This window comes from Parus major, chromosome 4, assembly GCF_001522545.3.
Source record: "Parus major isolate Abel chromosome 4, Parus_major1.1, whole genome shotgun sequence".
In the NCBI taxonomy this organism is placed as follows: domain Eukaryota; kingdom Metazoa; phylum Chordata; class Aves; order Passeriformes; family Paridae; genus Parus; species Parus major.
In genome coordinates, this window is record NC_031771.1 from 56,480,766 (window position 1) to 56,487,323 (window position 6,558).

Here is a 6,558-nt window from a genome sequence, read left to right on the forward strand (position 1 = left end):
ACCTCCGGCCGGGCGGGTCCGGCCCCGCTCCGTGCGGGAGCCGCGGGCGCGGAGCCTCCCCGGGGCTGCCAGCTGCGGGTGCGCTGCCCGGGGGAGCGGCGGGAGAGCCCGCCTTTGTCCAGCCATCCTCACCGAAAGAGACAGCTTTTGGGTGGCTGCTTTTAGGCACAGGCTCAAGTCTAGCACATCGTCAGCTGGGGTTGAAGCACATGGCAGGTAACTTCAAACCTGCGTTTATGAATGGGCATAGTTTTTGAGATGGATACTCACGTTTTTAAATTCTGTTTATAGTCGTCTCTTTGCCCACCTGCCTGTTTGAAATGATGTCTTTCTTACTCTATATTTCTTCCATCACCTTTACTTTCTGAAACTTTTTTTAGCATGTTCTATTACTCCAAGTTTCTACTCCCTACCTAGATAATATGTCATAAGAAAGTGTATCTTTTAAAGTTTGTGGAAGGCAATGGAAAAGTTTGCCTAAAATGTGGTGTTTCTTTCCTCTTTATGCATTTCAATGTAAATTTCCAGTATAGACTGTATTTAATTGGAATTATGTGAATGCATTTCAATTAAAATAATTTTGGGTCTTGAAGCAGAGAGAACACAGCACTCTTAGAAAACAGATATTTGTATATTAACCTAGAAATGGTTTTAATATTACTTATGGGATAGATATTGCTGCCTATCTGGACAATAGGTGCTTAATTTTGAGGAACCTCCCCAGAAGTTCCCAATATATTTTATTAGGAAGTGATTGTGCCTTACTAGACTCACATTGTTTTGGCTGCCTGAGTTTCATAACAAGACCAAAACATGTGTGTTCTGCCCTGTATGTTCAGGGCATATAGATGTATTGTTTTGCTAGTGGGAGGGGGGGAAATGTCTAAATGCATGTAAAGTGCTTGAAAGGGTGACTACATCTTTACTTGCATTTAAGGTGAGATTACCATTTCCTATTCCTTAGCAAAGCATGATGAGGTGTGGTTTACAACATTCCACTGATTGTGTGGGGAGTGGGACAGATTGTTTACTGTTTGTATATTGTGGAGCCACAGCTGCCATTTTCTTGTACTGATAAAAAACTTCAGAACTTTACCATAAGTCATGCTGTGTAAACATACAAGCAAGAAAGCCCCCCTTGCCTCCCCCCAGGTAAAGTCTCAACCATGCACAATTGTAAACCTTGTTGTAAGTTGTAAACCTTGAGGTTACTCACTGAGAAATACTCCAGAGTGAAAGCATGCTGTTAGTCTTGTCTAGACACCCTAATGTAAAAAGATACCCATGTTCCTGCCTTTGAAAGCTTCTACTTGGGCTCTCTTGAGTTAGCAGTTTCCATGAATTATTACTACCTTTATTTTTTTTTTCCCATGGTACAAAACTGTGGTCAGTTTTTCAACAAAATGAACAAAGTTTAATAATAAATTATTGCAGAAATGCCTTCCTGGCACCTAGTTCTCTTTCTCTCCAGAAAATATTTCTGCAACACAGCCATTATTAACAGCTAATAAAAAAAAGCATATGAAGTATTTATGGACTTCAATTAGGTCATTATTTATTCTTTGCATTGTTTTGTTTTGTTCTGAGGCGGTTTTCCCCATTATGAATGTTCCTAACATAATCTTTTATTCCTCTTAAGATACTTTGCTTGGAACAGCTATCTAGTTCAGAAGGGTCCATAGCTTTTGAAACAATAAGCAATTTCCAATAGTACTTACAAAATATTATTCAGGATGGCATTTTCCCAAGTACCTAAACAATATGGGGATATATCTCCTCCTTGAAAATGTATCTTACAGAATTTAATACAAAATGAAGCTGTTTTTGCATATTCCCACTAGTAGCTATGAAAGTCACTATTTCCAACAATATTGGATGCAATATGTAATTAAAAAAAAAAAGTTAACGAGAAAGTATAACAAGAGAAAATGGATTTGTTTATTGAGATGGTATAATTTTTCAAGAATGACAATCAATTCATAGAGAACTGGAATAGGTAAGTTGTGCATGAAGATGTAGGAATATTAGCAACTAATCTATTTATTGTATTGAGTATAATGTCACAGCTGTCTCTTAAAATTATAAAAATAAGCAGAAAAAGTATTGTCATTTTATATCTATGCATGTTTATTATGGATGTAGAATAAAACACTAATTTTGGAAGTAATGGTTTAAAACAATTTATCATCACTCTGGGAATTGTAGAAAAAAATTACTCAGTGTACTAGTTAATAAATAAATATATGGAAATAGTCTGTGGAGAGGACCCAGGTGCTGCCTGACAAGCCTATGGGGTGTCTGTTCCAGAGTTACAACTCCTGCTTTCTGATGAGAAGAGCTGCTGATCCATTGAGTAGATCTAAAAACTAGATGTGGAAGCTGTATATAGACTCCCCTCTATGCTCAGGATAATAGAAGAAATATTCTAGAGAACCAGAAGCCTGAGCTACATGCTGTTAGTCCCTAGTTATTACAGCCAGTTCAACACATCATTATCATACACTAATCTTTTTAAAGGCAGCAATGCATACAATTTTTACCAGCTACATTAGTTCTCTGTGTTCCATTGTTACTAGAAGGATCTTCCAGAACTTCACTCTTTGAATGGTTAGAAACATTTTTTTCCTGATTAGGTTTCTTAGCCTTCTTAAAAGATTTGTGTTTAATTCAAGTTTTTGTTAGTTTCAAATGCTCTCCCCCTCTTAGATTATTCTGGGGCTTTGATAGACAACAAGATGTCCCCTCTCACTCTTTGATTTGTAGAGAAACCTTTTCTATTTTTCTACTGCTTTCTCATTTCCTGTGCCCTGCATCTGTCTGCATTTGAACCTGTCTTGGTTTCACACAGATAACCCAAATTATACACAGAATTGTAGGTGAGTTTTCACCAGGAGCTTGTGTTGGAAAAATACCTCCTGTTCTCTACTGGAAATAAGTTCTAGTACAGCCTGTAACTACATATGCCCTTTTCATGGACATGCCATGTGAATAGTTCTGTTACCCTGTGGTCAGTGAGTGCCCTGCTCAGTAATTTCGACTGATGAGCTCCAATTCAGAAATTTTTGGTGTTCCTATGTACATGGTCTTTTGAAGGACTGAATTTTGGTCTATTTCTATTATTCATAGTCTCAAAGATGATCACTCACTTCTTTCCTTGCAGCACTCTGATTCTTCTTTATAGAATGTTTTAAATTATGACCACTCTGATCAGCTCCATGTCAGTTATCAAGACCACTGAACACTTTGTGTAAGTATTCATCTAGATCATATCCAGTCTTAATCTTCTTTGCTGTTAACCCCTGCCAGCCTCACATTTCCCAATTCTAAATAATACTTTTTTCCTGTGTTACTGCTATGGTTTAACCCCAAGCACCAACTCACTCAGCCCCCACAGCCACTTGCTCACTTGCCCCAGGTGGGGTGAGGGAGAGAATCTGAAGAATAAAAATGAAAAAACTCATGAGTTGAGATAAAGACAGTTTAATAGGGAAAGCACAAGCAGTGCACACAAACAGTGTAAAACAAGGAATTTATTCACTGTTTCCCAGGGACAGGAGGTGTTCAGCCATAGCCAGGAGAGCAGGGCCCATTATGTGTGATGGTGACTTGGGAAGACAAATGCCATCACACTGAATGTTTTCCCCTTTCTTCTTCTTCTTCACCCAGCTTTATATACTGAGCATGAAGCCATGTGGTGTGGGATATGGTGTGGAATGTCCCTGGCTCAGGTGGGGTCAGCTGTCCTGGCTGTGTCCCCTCCCAGCTCCGTGTGCAGCCCTGGTCTCCTCACCGGTGGGGTGGGATGATGGACAGAAAAGGCCTTGGCTCTCTGGAAGTGCTGCTCAGCAATGGCTAAAATATCCCTGAGCTACCAGCACTGTTTCCAGCACAAACCCCAAACACAGCCCCGCAGCAGCTGCTGTGAAGAAAATGAGCTCTAGTCCAGCCAAAACCAGCACAGATGCCCACCTTGCCTTTTGTCAGTTTATCCTCACTTTATTCAGCTTTTCTTATACTTACATCTCATTCCACTGGAACTGAGTAAAATTAAATTTAAGCCAAGTTTATTATCTAGAAAATAAGTTTGTCATCAAGGAAAAATGTCTGGTTACTCATGTGCAAAAAACTTCTGGTAAAACTGTGCTGTATTTATCTCATTTTTTCTTCTTAGCCTAGGTTAAGGCACAAAACCAGCTAGGAATAACGCAGGGGACAAAGCCCTTTGTTTGCCTAGAATTTATACTCTGGCTAGATATAGAAAAATGTGTTTCATTTCTTGATTTTTACTGCTGCATAGGTTGGATAAAGAGCTAGGTCTGGTGTTGTGCAGCATCACTACCTCTTACCAAAGCTAGACCCTTATATCGTGTGGAACTATAACCTTTTTTTCAGACATTTAAAAAGCATTTTAAGCAAGGTACTACTCAAATTGAGGAGTCAATTCAGGTAAAAGGAAAACAGATTTATTTTGGTTAATATTACTGAAGCAAAGGAACCTGACTCTCTTCATCTTGAATATTTTCTATTCTCATAACTACCCTCTCCTGAATACTTATATCCAGTACTCCTATCAGGAGAGCAAGGAAGTAAATTTTTCCTCATGTACAACTCTTCAGAAACAGCAATATGTTCACAAAAATGGCAACAGAAATGTAAGGCTAATATTCACCATTGGTAAATGCTTCTTGTAAATTCTCAGTAAATATCACAAGTAATGAATATATTAGCAATAACCTAGTGACTGTAAAGAGTGTCTTTAATGCTGGATTTGCTTGACTGTGTTCGGTTAAAATTTCAGTCATAATCAAAATGTGAAAATGAAATAGTTGAAAAGAGTAATTTAGAAAAGAGCTGACTCAGGAGAGATATTGCTACTATCAAACAGGAATAATGCATTTGCCTACATTGTGGTGGAAAATACAGAGGAAAGGATAAGAAACAAAGTGTTAGAAAGTTAGAAGATGGTTCTGCCAAGTGATATGGCAGTTGAATTTGATTATTTGGGGCTTTAAAAATCAGCTTTGCTACAGTTACCTTTAGAAATAAGCATACTGAACTTTTAAAGAGCTTGGGTTGGTTTATGTCATATATGACTTTAAATGTAAAGTAAATATGTATTTCCAGAGAACTTTCCACTGAGCATCCTGAAGCTCCAGCACTCCTCTGTGGAGGTCATTGTGTCTCAGTAGTGTAGTCCTGCATGTGGGAAACGAGGCATGGCAATCTTGGCTCATTCTGCATGGCCAGAACCTGATTCACTCTGGTGCTTGTGTGTCCACTTCAAGGAAGTGCTGGAGTCCCCTTTCCTTGCCTGAGCCATAAGGCTTTGTTCTGCTGCAGTGTCATAACTACAGAGCTCAATGGAAATCTTTTGTACTGCAGCATATAGCATCTGTCCTCTGGAGTTAAACTTCCAATTTGAAGTTGTAATTTAAAATTGATTTATACCTCTCCTCTTTAGAAAAGCCTTCAGCTTAAATGAAGGATTTAAAATTGTTGGCGAGTGTCAGAAAACATCATTATTAAATGGCCAGTTGCTGAAAAGACTTGTGCTAAAAGCCTAAAACCCTGATAAAGAGCCTAAGAAAAATGCCTGCAATTAGTATGGATTCAGCTAGCTAAATTCTGAGCTTAATGGCTGGACTTATGTGGAAGTGCAGTGAAAGCTGAAGAACTATAAGGTGACATAGGGAAAAATTACAAGAGTTTTGCTTGGAACCAACTTAAAGCAATGGTTAAATGTCAAAATGAGTCAGATAGAGAACAGAGTATGCAGTGTCCAGTTATTGTCAGTGATATGATGGTGCTCATCATCCTGCTGTCACACAGCTACAATGGACATTGTCTGGTGCAGCCACAGAGCTGCTGCACACAACTCGGGTCATGGGGATAATAACACACTCTTTTCAAAGTACTTGTGTCATAAAATACAGCCCTAAAGAACAGTTAAATAAAGGCTTGGAACCTAAATACCTTCTGTCACAGAGAGTTGCAAACATCATGTGGGATCAATATTTCTGCTTGATTTTTAATTTGTTCATGGAAGTTCTATGGGGTGTTACATCACATTTTAAGTTTTTCCTTGCAAAGATGAATATTTCAGTTCCCTTTAGAACTGAATTGGATAAGAATACCAAAATGTGATTTAAAAACTGCTCAGAGGCAGTTCTGTTGAAAACCACAGCTGTCAAAGGCATTATTTTATGCTGAATACCAGTGTTTTAGATAAATTAAATCCAGACCACTGGATTTTTTTATACTTTTTTTTTTAAGACCATTTTGAATTTCATACAATTTTACTTTCTGTTTATTGAACTTTAGACAGGAAGTCATCATTATGTGTAGTGCAAAACACTTCAGAAACCCTAATGCCAGTGTCTGTACAATCACAGAACTAAATAGATCAGTGTTGAGTTTACAGTTACAGCATGATAGACAGTGGGAGAATATAGACAGAAAGGAGAGCACAAAAGAACAATATGACAACTTCAGGTAGCCACAGAGGTACCAAATGCCAAGCTGTTGTTGACAGTTTACATGGTCTGTGTCCAAGGGGGT